The following is a 12,833-nucleotide window of genomic DNA, read 5'->3' on the forward strand; positions in this document are numbered from 1 at the left end:
GACTTCCTCTCACAGACCCACGGGAGGCCGGCATAGTACGACAACTCTGTCTTGCAGCTCTGTCTTGCAGGCCCTGCAGAACTCATTCAAATTCCACAGGGCCTGCAGGGGAATACGCGGAGAGGCGGTCCCTCAGGTATGTGGGTCCGAGACTGCTCATGGCCTTAAAGGTTAAAACCAAAACCTTGAAGATGTCCCGGTATTCGATCGGCAGCCAATGAAGATGGTAAAGGACAGATGTAATATGGTTCGAGACTCCAGCTAGGGATCCGATGCAGTTGAACGAAGTTTTCAATTTCCGACCAAATTCAAGGGTTGTCTGCCAGAGTTTATCACAATATAGATTTCTATGGAAGCTTCCATGGGAAGCCAAGGGCAGAAGCCAGATCGAAGGGGTTGAAGAGAGATGCTGAAGAAGAGAAAGTGTATTTGGAAACAAAGTCCAGAAGGATACTGCTAGAGCTGGGGGGGTGAGTCCACAAATTACCAAGTGGTCACAAATGTATGGACACAGGAAGTCTCTTGCATAGACACATGTTCACTTTAATATGCAGGGACTAAAATATTTATTTCACTGAAGAAGGCACCTTAAACAACACCCTATTATAGGGGGGAAACCTCTTTCCCTTTGCCACTCGTTACAAATCTGTGCCATGCTTCCAGTTTCCATGAAGCCACTGAATATAATCAATAAAATAATTATTTCAATGTGCTCAGATTCCTGCAGACACATCAGGTAGGATCCTGCTAGGATTTCATAAGCATAAGCATTTATTGTCATTGTGCACGCACAACGACATTTACAGCAGCATTTCCTTGATGCACACAATTTCTTACTCATACCCCATCCTCACTTTCCCCTTCCTCCACCCATCCCTCCACAGCCCCAAACACATCAACACGAAGCCGCGGAGTTCAGCATCGCCACAGCTCTAGAGTAGAAGCTGTCTCTAAGCCTCTTTGTCCTAGTTTTGATAGACCTGTATCACCTGCCGGATGGTAGCAGTTCAAAAAGAGAGTGTGCTGGATGAGACGGGTCCCTCAGAATATTTGGGGCTTTTTTTAGGCTTCGGGAATTATAGAGTTCTTCCAAGGAGGAGAGAGGGCAGCCGATAATCCTCTGTGCAGTAGTGATCACCCTTTGGAGCGCCTTCCTATCTGCCACTGTGCAACTGGAGAACCATACCCAGATGCAGTAGGTTAAATATATAAACTACTCCCACTCTGGACTGATCTGAAAGAGAAACTTGAGAGGAGGTTCCTACTATATACATAAGCAGATTTTCTGCAGGACTCGCTGGGTGACCCATCGTTATGAAATGGTACTGCCATTCTGGAAATACTCAGCATACCAGTAAGTACCTTCTAGCTCAGCGATTCCCAACCAGGGTACCGTGGTACTCTGGGGGTGCCGTGAGCATGTCCCAGAGGCACCGCAGCAACACTAACGGGCCCCCCTCCCATGTCCCCCAAGGATCCGTTTTGGGACCAGTGCTCTTTAACCTATTCATAAATGACCTGGAAGTAGGGGTGGGTAGCGCGGTGGCCAAGTTTGCAGATGATACCAAATTATGTAGGGGGGTGAGAACCGCAAAGGATTGCGAGGAGCTCCAAGCGGACCTTGATAAGTTAGGTGAGTGGGCTCAGAAATGGCAAATGCAGTTCAATGTAGCAAAATGTAAAGTGATGCACACAGGGGCAAAAAATCCAAATTTCACATACACGCTACAGGGGTCGGTGCTATCAGTCACAGACCAGGAAAAGGATGGACTCTGGTCTGATCCAGCTGGCTTGTTCTTATGTTCTAGCTAAAGTCACCCACGTTATTTGAATTTTCTCCATTTTCTTCTTCCTTCGCCTTCCCAAGCCACTTGCAATTTGCTCATTTGGAAACACAAAGGTAACACACCATCCGTGGGTGGAAGGACACATTTCCAGAATGATTTTGTGAAGAACACCTTGATCTAAACCCCATGGCAGCAAACTTGCCCCATTTTGATCGGGTGACTGTATTTCTCGACACTACAGATGCCGAGTAGTCCAAGGAAATGTGGACAAACTTAGCAAGCGTGCTCTCACCCATTAACGGGAGGCTGTTGAACATACGCCCCACAGAGAAAAGCAGGAACTAATGAATTTACATTGTGGTTTCCAATTAAACTTCATTGTTCGTGTTCAGGGATTACTCTTTGCCGTAATCGGAAAAGCGGGGGCAATCGCTGCTCTCTCACTCTCTCTCTCTTTTCAGAAAAAGAACGAAAACTTCAGCTCTGCAGCTCACTTGCTGTCAAAACTCTATTTGGAACTGTATTGTAAACAGTCGCAGGATTCACGGAAGGGAAACCTTTGTGAATCAATTAAGCAATTGCTCGTGCTAATATCTGGCTGTGGGGGGTGGGGAGAGATGGGAAAACTAATTTGCCATGCATCGCTTACAAATTTTCAAGTAAATTATTTTCCAATTGACTCTGCACTTCCGCTGTCCATGTCAGGCATAATTTTAAAGAAAAATTCTAATACATCACTGTCACGCACACCGCCAGCAATTTAAGGCTTGGCTTGTTTCCAGCTTGATAATGCTAGCTGCGCTTCCTGGCGATTGAGTATGGAAATTATTGTCTTTTTTTTCTGACTCAGTGTGATGGTTTTTTTTTCCAAAACAGAAAAGCTAAACATCAAATACATGCAAAAGTTATCTTTATACCTATTCTGAATGCCGTAGTTCCGTGGGACCTGCTTTTGCAAACGCATGAACCTGGTTTATACTGAACTAGCGGGCCCGGCCACGCATTGCTGTGGCAATTGTCTTTCTCATCACAGTCCGCAACCCACACAGATGTCCATGCAGGTCCAATGATCCCCAGCATAGCCTTTTGAGGTGGTCAAATTGAATCCCTCTTTCCCTTTTCAATGCACATCGTTATATGGTGTGTACGTGTTTCACTTCCACCTGTATTACATAACAGTATTACCTATTTACTGTTTTCACTGCTCATCTCTGCCCATCTGAGTGAACATCCTAAGCCCTCATCCCAAGCACTCAGGCCACAGACAGACAGGCTGCATGGACATTCTAAGAGTGACAGTTAAACAGAGTCAGCTTCATGGCCTGATGTGCCAGGAAAAAGACATTTTACCTGGCTCAGGTATGGACTTTCGGCAATTTGATGGTCCAATTACCTGCCCACAATGGGGAGGGACGTCCTGTGAAAATTTGGGGGCGATCCATCCAGCAGCTTCTGAGGGAGACCATCAGGGACAAACACACTGTTAGATTTTTATATATATAGATTACATCCTTGGTCCATCGAAACCAAAAATGTCTACACAGGCTGGCCGGGGCTCTCCAGGGTTTCTTTCATATCTACGACCAGAACTTCAGTGAAGATGCCAGGGATCAAACTTGGGACTTTCTGGATGCCAAACGGATGTTGTACCTCTAAGCCACCGCTACAACTCTTAACTAGTTAGCAGATGAAGCTGCCTTATATAGAGCAAGACATTTGCTGTATCCAGATCAGTCAGGACTATTGAGACCGGTAGCGGCTCTCCAATAGTTCAGATGATGGTCTTTCTCATCACCTATGACCAGATGGAACCTAGGACTTTGAGAAGCAGTGTAGTGTAGTGGCTAAAAGCAGTGAACTCTAATCTGGAGAACTGGGTTTAATTCTCCACTCCTCCACTCTTAACTGGATTTGTTCCCCTGCTCCTCCACATGACGCCCACTGGGCTAGTCTCTCAGAATTCTCTCAGTCCCACCCACCTCACCGAGGTGTCTGTTGTAGGGAGAGGAAGGGAAAGGAGTTTGCAAGCCACTTTGAGACTCCTTATGGTTGAGAAAAGTGGAGCATAAATCCAAACTCTCATTCTCTTCTCTCAAATCCTGGTCAGATCCTTCAAAGGAGTTTGTAAGCCGCCTTGAGCCTCCTTGCAGGAGAGAAAGACAAGGTTTAAATCCAGACTCCTCTTCTTCCTCCTCTTCTTTTGTACGGCAAATCTGATGCTCTCCCTCACCCAGCCACAGCCCCTCCCCATTTCTTCTGCTCTTCACTCTAATGGCAAACCACCTCTGAATATATCTTGCCTGGAAAACCTCACAGGATCTCCACAGGTCAGTTTGCCAGATCTTAGAAACCAAGCAGGGTCAGTCACAGTTAGTACCTGGATGGGAGACCACCAAGGAAGTCCAAGGCTGCTACAAAGAGACAGGCAAACTACCTCTGAATGTGTCTTGCCTTGACGACCCTACGGGGTTGCCCTAAGTCAGCAGTGACTTGACAGTACTTTGCGCCACCACATATACACTCTGGCCCCTTCCGCACACGCAAAATAATGTGTTTTCAAACCACTTTCACAACTGTTTGCAAGTGGATTTTGCCATTCCGCACAGCTTCAAAGAGCACTGAAAGCAGTTTGAAAGTGCATTATTCAGCATGTGCGGAATGAGCCTCTGTTTCAAAGCTCAGTGTCGGGGAGACATCTTTTCCTCCCCCCTCTCTCCCTACAACCTTTTACGGGTGTACCCCAAAGGATGTGCTTGCACAAAAGGCATTTCCACGTCTTAAATTTCCCTGTCTAAATCAGGCTCAGTAAATTTCATTGCGTGGATTGCTTTTTAAGAAAAAAAAGGGGGGGAGGTGAAATGGGGTTTTTTGCTTCCTTCTAATGCTCTTTTTATTCGGGAGGGTCAAAACACATAGCTAATTAAACCACAATCAGCGTATTTCTCTTCCCGAGAACACGGCTCCAGTCAGAGTCATCAAGAGATGAGTGGTAGCGCCAGTCCCCGGCTGAATATTCAAAACCAATCAACAAGACCACTCGAAACAAAGAAGACCTAATCACTGGATGATTCAGCCAGCCTTCCTCGTATGAATATTCAGGGCAATCATTTTCCCTATTAAAATAACTCTTGCACTCGACGTTGCCGCTCTTTTTCTAAACGGAGCCTAATAGCCAAGCTTTTGAAACCAGAACCGACTTCCTCATGGGGTTGAGAAAGCCCAGGTAGGGTCTGGAGTTCTCCCAAAACCACAACTGAGTTCTGACCCACAAAGGTCAGGTCCCCTGGAGAAAATATATATATATACATAAGCCTTTATTGGCATAGTTAGAAAGAGTTACATAAATCGGGAACAATTGCATGAATACGTGATAGATAAAAGGCCCCACGGGGAGCACAACAAATACGTTCTACTGGGAACTCTCAACTATCTCCGCAATGAAATTGGCGATCTCTTCCCAAAGACCGAGGTCCTAGTTGTTTGACAATAGAGATAACCTAGGTCAGTATGGCGAATTTTGGCACTCAGAGGTTGTGCGAATTCCCTGTTTCGATCATATTCTTTATCACTGCGTGCAGGATGGCCAATTGGGCCATGCTGACAGGGGCTGATGGGAATTGTAGTCCATAACATCTGGAGTGCCAAAGGTTCGCCACCACTGACCTAGTCAGATCAGGCAGCCCAGATTGGAAGAAAAAAATGTAAGCTGGTATATTTAGATCTGATGTTATCGAATCTGGTGCAGTGCAAGAGTTGGTGAGTCAGGGTTTCAACCACTTTAAGTTTGCAACTGCATCACTTTGCGGATTTATCTAAATTGCTGAACCTACCCTTTAATAGGGCAGAGGGCATAACGTTAAAACGCGCAATGGTAAGGGCTCTCCTTGCGTGTGGGTTCGTTAAGGTATGGAGGTAATAGGCCATACGTCTCTGGTCAAATGGAATTAAGAGTTGTGTTGGAGAGCTGGTTCGTTTGGCTGCCTGGACAAAATGGTGGCTTCAGAAAGTGGTCTCTATCATGACTCATTTCTGCTGAGCTCCCTCTTCAGACTCCGCCCTTTCTAGACTCCACCCCCCAAATCTTTGTGAATTTCCTAACCCAGACTGGGCAACTCTACCTTCCTATGCACTCTATTGCCTCTAGGAGATATTCCGAGGTTAAAGAGAGCCAGCATGGGATAGTGGTTAAGAGCAATGGACATTAATCTGGAGAACCGGGTTTCATTCCCCACTCCTCCACATGAGTGGCAGACCCTAACCTGGAGAACCGGGTATGATTCCCCACTCCTTCACATGAAGCCTGCTGGGTGACTTTGAGCCAGTCACAGTGATCTTTCCTAGCTACCAGCTTATTTTAACTTTATTATTCTTTCTTTCTTTCAATTTCTGAGTCGCCCTCCCCGGACGGGCTCAGGGCAACGTACAATATAAAGATAAAAATACAATGGTAACAATATTTGCTCTCAAGACAGTCAAAGTTTATACATATCAGATTGTCTGAAATCTTACAGCTTGGGTTAGTCAAGCTTCTCTAGTAACCAGTGAGACAACAGAGAAGAAGAAGAAGAAGAAGAAGAAGAAGAAGAAGAAGAAGAAGAAGAAGAAGAAGAAGAAGAAGAAGAAGAAGAGGAGGAGGAGGAGGAGGAGGAGGAGGAGGAGGAGGAGGAGGAGGAGTTTGATTTATATCCCCCCCTCTCCTGCAGGAGACTCACAAAGGCTTATAATCTCTTTGCCCTCACAACAACAAACACCCTGTGAGGTAGGTGGGGCTGAGAGAGCTCCGAGAAGCTGTGACTAGCCCAAGGTCACCCAGCTGGCATGTGTGGGAGTGCACAGGCTAATCTGAATTCCCCAGATAAGCCTCCACAACTCAAGCGGCAGAGCGGGGAATCAAACCCGGTTCCTCCAGATTAGAATGCACCTGCTCTTAACCTCCTACGCCACTGCTGCTCCACAGGTCAGTTTGCCAGATCTTAGAAACCAAGCAGGGTCAGTCACAGTTAGTACACGGGTCTTTTCTGGGGAATAGCAGTTTATCATAACGTGAAGGGCTGCTTATTTACATTTGCACAGATTGTCAACATGCAACAGTGACCTACGCTAGTTATAGTCATGTATTTCAGTTTACTCCAAGTCCCGTTTAGCATGCTGAAGGTAACCGGCATTAAGTGGAATCCCTTTGGAATGTAGCGGAAACTCTGCTGTGAGGGAGTGAGGCGATAGATCTTGCTGTAAGGAAGAATTACATGTTACCAGTGTTTCTGTGATCCTTTAAAACTGACTTTTAAAAACCCCGGCTACAAATCATCCCGCTCGAGGGCTGTTGGCCTGACATTAAAAAATTAAGTAGCTGTGGGTTTCCTCCAGTGCTTTCTGTAGAAACAGCTGGAGAGCTCTCTGAGGTCTGAGGCGGAGAAAGGCTGTTCTAAATACCAAAGAAGAAGAGGAGGAATTCGGATTTAAACCCCATCTTTCTTTCCCGGCGGGAACAGGCTGAAGGAGCAGCCAGGTGGGGCCGGGCAGAGGGGGGGAGGAGGAGGATGTGGGGGCAATTTTGCGCCCCTTGTGACGTGAACGGAAGCCACCCAGGGCATTTGTCCCCAGGTCTCCCCGTGGAAGCTCCGCCTCTGCCCTCCACACACAAAAACACACACTGCTCTTATTCTGTTTTATGCGGCATTTTGTAGTAAAATTTTGTTTGTACGCAGCATTTTGTAGTAAAATAGCTTTCAAACTCTCCTCTGTCCTGTGACGGGGTGGGAAATTGTCTTGACTGGCCTGAGGCCCAAGTTCCAGGCTTCTCCTAGCCTCATTTCAAGACTCCCAGGGCAAATGGTAATCATTGCTGCCTGCCCAAAAACCTTTCTGTCACCCCGTCGTTAATTTAATGATCACAACCGTTTCCCGCTTTCATTTGTGGAGAGCAGAGGACAGTTTCTTAACAGCCTGTCTTATAATTCAAATGTCCAGAGATGCTGTCTTGCCTTCCTCTTCTTTAATTTGCACTTGTTATCATGAACTAAAGGTAGCCTTGCATGAGGAATATTTGGGGAGTGGGGACACAGAATCATTACAACTATATTTATAAAATCCCTTATTTTATTTACCTTTATTAGGCATGCACTGATGACCCTCTCCAAAAAGCCCAAACATTTAGCAAGTACCTTGATTACCGAGTAAAGAAACGAGTGCACGGTACAATACACTCTGGTAAGATCTCGGAGCCCAAGCGAGATAAGTATTTGGATGGGAGACCACCAAGAAAGACTCTGCAGAGAAGGCAGTGGCAAACCACCTCTGCTTCTCACTTGCCTTGGGGTTGCCATTAATCAGCTGTGACTTCATGGCCCTCTACAGACCCACAGAAGTAAAGCAAAACCTGTGCTTGGAAGAGAGAGCACCTAGAACAGGGGTAGAGAACCTTTTACGCTCAAAGAGCCATTTGGACCCATTTTCCACGGAAAACAAAACACATAGAGCGGCAAATACTTTTTGACATTTAAAATGAAGATAACACTGTGTATTTTGGTTATTTACCTTTACTCTTTGTATATAAAACAATTATAGTGTGTTGCTTATGAAATCCACCAAGTGCTACAGAGAAAAATATTTTTTTATTTATGTAAAGAACACATTTTTAACATTTTGAACTTTTAAAAGAAAATAACTAAAAATTAACAAAACACGCCACCCAATTTCGCCGCTATCCCAAACGGGCGGACGGACACCCCTACCCCCACTAATCCCAGCGCCAAGAAGGTTGTGCCTTTGCGCCTCTGCTCCTGTCTCTGGTGTTCTAGGTTTGTTTACTAGCTGAGGCAGCGCGGCGGCTTCTTTGTGCCTTCCTTCCTCCATGGCAGAGCTTCGAGAGTTCCCCAGCCTCTGCCATGGCGTGGAAAGAGGCTGCAGAAGCCGCCGCTGCCCTCGGGCGGGCCAAACGCCTCTAGAGCAGGAAGTTGGGGACAGGGCAGGGAGACCGGCTTCAGGTCACCCCTCCCTCCCTCCCAGGTCGCCTCTCCCCCCCGAAGGTTTAATGATCGCAGCCATGAAGCGCTGCCCTGTATTTCCGTAGCCCTGCCCCCCCGCTGCTCTGGAGGGGTTTGGTCTGGTGCTGACGGCGGGCGGGCGGGTTGCCGAAGTTCTTTCTTCCATGGCAGAGCTGAGAGTTCCCCAGCTCTGCCATGGCCGGGAAAGAGGAGCTGTGTACGCCGAAGCCTCGGCCATGGCCTCTTCGGGCTGAGGCCAAACACCCCCAGAGCAGCCGGGGACAGGGCAGGGAGACTGGCGCCCAGGTCACCCCCCCCCTCCCTCCCAGGTCCACACACCCTCCCCACATTCGCTGAATGATCGCAGGCCATGAAGGCTGCCCTGTACCTGCCCTGCCCCCTGCTCTGGGGGCGTTTGGCCTGCTCGACCCAGGCGGCTGCGGCTTCTGCAGTCTCTTTCCCACCATGGCATGGAGGGAAGGCAGCAGCTGCAGAAGCCGCCGTACCCGCCGTCGAGCAGGAAACAACACGCCCTCCAGAGCAGCCGGGGACAGACAGGGCTGAGAACCACCGGCGCCCAGGCCACCCTCCCTTTCTCCCAAACGACGGACGGACACCCGCCGGCCGCCGCTTTTTTCTCCCCCTCTTTGCAAAGGGGGGGGAATTCCCCACTCTCCCCAGGAAGGGGCCGGGAGCCGCACCACAAGCTCGAAAGAGCCATTTGCGGCTCGCGAGCCGCGGGTTCCCGACCCCTGACCTAGAAAGACTCTGCAGAGGAGGCAGTGGCAAACCACCCCTGCTTCTCACTTGCCTTGGGGTTGCCATTAATCAGCTGTGACTTGATGGCCCTTTACAGACTCACAGAAGCGAAGCAAAATCTGAGCTTGGAAGAAAGACCACCAAGAAAGACTCTGCAGAGGAAATCCCCTTGCTGAGATTGCCATAAGGCAACTGTGACTTGACGGTCCTTTACAGACACACAGAAACTAAGCTTGACTTGACGGTCCTTTACAGACACACAGAAACCTCTGTCCCAGAATCAATACTTGCAAGGGAGACTGCCAAAAAAGATTCTGTAGAGGAAGGCAGTGACAAACCATCTTAGCTTCTCTTACTTACTTAGACTTAATTCAACTGGGCATGTTGAGCAACAACTATTCTCCAACAATTTCGGTTGGCTGCAACGAATTCCACTTCATCCCATGAGATGTGAGTCTCGTTTAGGTCTTCTTTGAAGGTCTGGCACCATGTTTTCCATGGTCTACCTTGCTTTCGCTTTCCTCTAGATGGTACGCATCGCATCACGGTCTTCAGGTGATGATGACCTGGTAGGCATAGGATGTGCCCATCTTAGCTTCTCACTTGCCATGAAAGTCCCTTCCTGGGACTGCCATAAGTCAGTTGTGGTTTGGAGGGACCTATGTAGATACGTAAAGAGAAGAAAAAGACAAATGAGCAGTGAGCACAAACCTCTGTCCCAAAAATCTAAGGTTTTTTATCCTTAACTTGGCAAATGGGAAAATAATTTTAGAATAATCATCTCAAGTTTCTAACGTGTTTCTTCCCTGAATGGATTAGAAACCTTTTTTTCTGCCCTGGATGCTCCACGGTAAAGCATTTACTTTGCACACAGAGGATGTTTCCACATAGTGCAGATATCCTAAGATGGGCAAGAGAAGTATCCCGGTTCGTGCAAGTTTTCCACATGGTTCCCAGTGCTAAAGCGGGCCTGCCCCAGTGTTGCCCCATGATATTTCCCGTGATTTTCAAAAATTGCCAAATTGACAATTCTTTTCAAATATCCCGGGTTGACCCCACTGCCATACGAACACCACGGGAGCAGAACTGGTTTATTTTTCCCGCCTAGCCACTCTGGGGGCGATTCCGCACACGAGTAAAATAGGTTCGACCCAGTTCCCTGAGAAGGGTACTAACCTAGGTCGAAGCTATTGTTGTTCCCCACTGCAACCAGCTTGACCCCAGCTCGGAGGGCAGAATCATCCTGTGCCTCTTCGCCGATCCGTTCCAATTGGCTACTGTTCTACGGCCATGTTCTGTCTATCCCCACACATGTTATAAAAAAACTGCCACAGGAATGGAGGGACGAAGGTGGCGTTTTTTGATTGGCCAGCTGTACGCATGCCCAAAACACTCAGCTGTGATTGGCTGAATGGGGGACTCCTGGCGCCAGAGATTCCGCACTTTACTGGAATCGAGCTGAGTTCGAGCGTGGTTCCCTGAAAAAGTAGTAGTTCCCAACTGGAGTCGGAAATTTGATCATTACACGGGGCGAAGCTGGTACAAAACCACGCCAATCCCAGTGGTTGTGCGGAGCACTTAGGTCGAAAGCAGCTCGAACTTAGGTCGATAACCGAAGTGCGGAATCGACCTGGGTCAACCAATCAAGAGGCACTGCATTGCAGTGTAAATACAAGAGACCCGGGCTCGTGTCCTGGAAAGAAATGGGCAGCTATGCGGAGGGAGAAACCAGGACAAAATAGACCCAGTTTGTATGATACTGGTTGAATCCTGGTATAATTGTGCCATGCAGAAACGGCCAGAAGGTCCCTGGATCAGTTCCCAACATTTCCAGTTAAAAGGACCAGGAAACAGGTGATGTGAGTAGATCTTTGTCTGTGACCCAGGAAAGCTTTTGCCAGTCTGATCAAAAACTACTGACCATGATGGACCAAAGGTCTGATTCAGTATAAGCAGCATTTTGTGTGTTCCTGCATTTTCCTTGGACGGAGGCCATCGGAACTTGGAGCTGTCTGTCAGCATGGTGCTAAGTAGCGCTATGCCTTTCTAAGTGGATTTGGAAGGCTGTAACTCTGCCTAGGAATGTGCTCCGTAGTTTCTAGGAATAAGATGCTTGGGATGTGAAGCCTCGGAAATGAGTCTGGCCATAATCCAGCCACGGTTCGGCTCTTCCGTTGACTGCAAGAGGGGAAGTCAGCGTGGACTCAAACATTTCTTCTGTGAAAATCACTGGGGTTTTTGAGTGTTTAACTCTCCTGGATTGCAAAGACATACTTACTTACTTACTTACTTACTTACTTACTTACTTACTTACTTACTTACTTACTTACTTACTTACTTACTTACTTAATTATATTTATATACCGCCCTCCCCCGGAGGGCTCAGGGCGGTGAACAACAGACATAAATAGAGCACAATAAAATCAAGACTAAAATCAGTTAAATATTAATTAATTTGGCTCTATATAAAATAAACCCCACCCCATTAAAACGCAGCACACTAAATCAGCATAACAGATGGCACCTACAATCAAGTCCCCTAAAAAACGAGAGAGGGAGGGGGGACGGCAGAATCCACTGATGTTATAAAAGGAGGGGGGCCATCAGCGGCCAGCCTCCCCCAAAGGCCCGGCGGAACAGCTCAGTCTTGCAGGCCCTGCGGAACTCGTTAAGATCCCGCAGGGCCCTGACAGCTGGAGGGAGAGCGTTCCACCATGTCGGGGCCAGGGCTGCAAAGGCCCTGGCCCGGGTGGAGGCCAGCCGCATCATTGAGGGGCCAGGGATCACCAGTAAATTGGCCTCCGAACTTGGTGTCTGTCGAGCTTTCCCTGGAAAGTCTTTGTGCTTTCATAAGAAGGGAAGGCAATTTCCTGCTTTGGGGCTCTTAAGAAGGCACAATGGGGGGAATTATATGGTTTGGAAGGGACTGTGGCTCCATGGTAAAGCATCTGCTTGTCATATGCGGAGGGCCTCAGGTTCAATCCCCAGCTTCTCCAGTTAAATGAAGAAGCAAGCCTTTATTGGCATAGACAGCAGTACAACAATAATAAAAAACGGATTAAAAAGCATATACAATACAGGTCAAAGGAAATCTACTGGCGTTTAGTAATTTCCAGGAGAAAGTCTGCCACTATCGTACAGAGCAAAGGATCAGGGTTGTCCAACAAGTAGTGTAATCTAATTAAATCAGGGAGATGGGGTAAATGTAAAGGAGTAAGATTCACATACTTGGATCTGATTTCCTTGAATCTGAGACAGTGCTTAGCAATTAGGTGGACCAGAGACCAACTGAGACTATCAT

Source organism: Sphaerodactylus townsendi, linkage group LG09 (assembly GCF_021028975.2).
Source record: "Sphaerodactylus townsendi isolate TG3544 linkage group LG09, MPM_Stown_v2.3, whole genome shotgun sequence".
Taxonomy (NCBI): domain Eukaryota; kingdom Metazoa; phylum Chordata; class Lepidosauria; order Squamata; family Sphaerodactylidae; genus Sphaerodactylus; species Sphaerodactylus townsendi.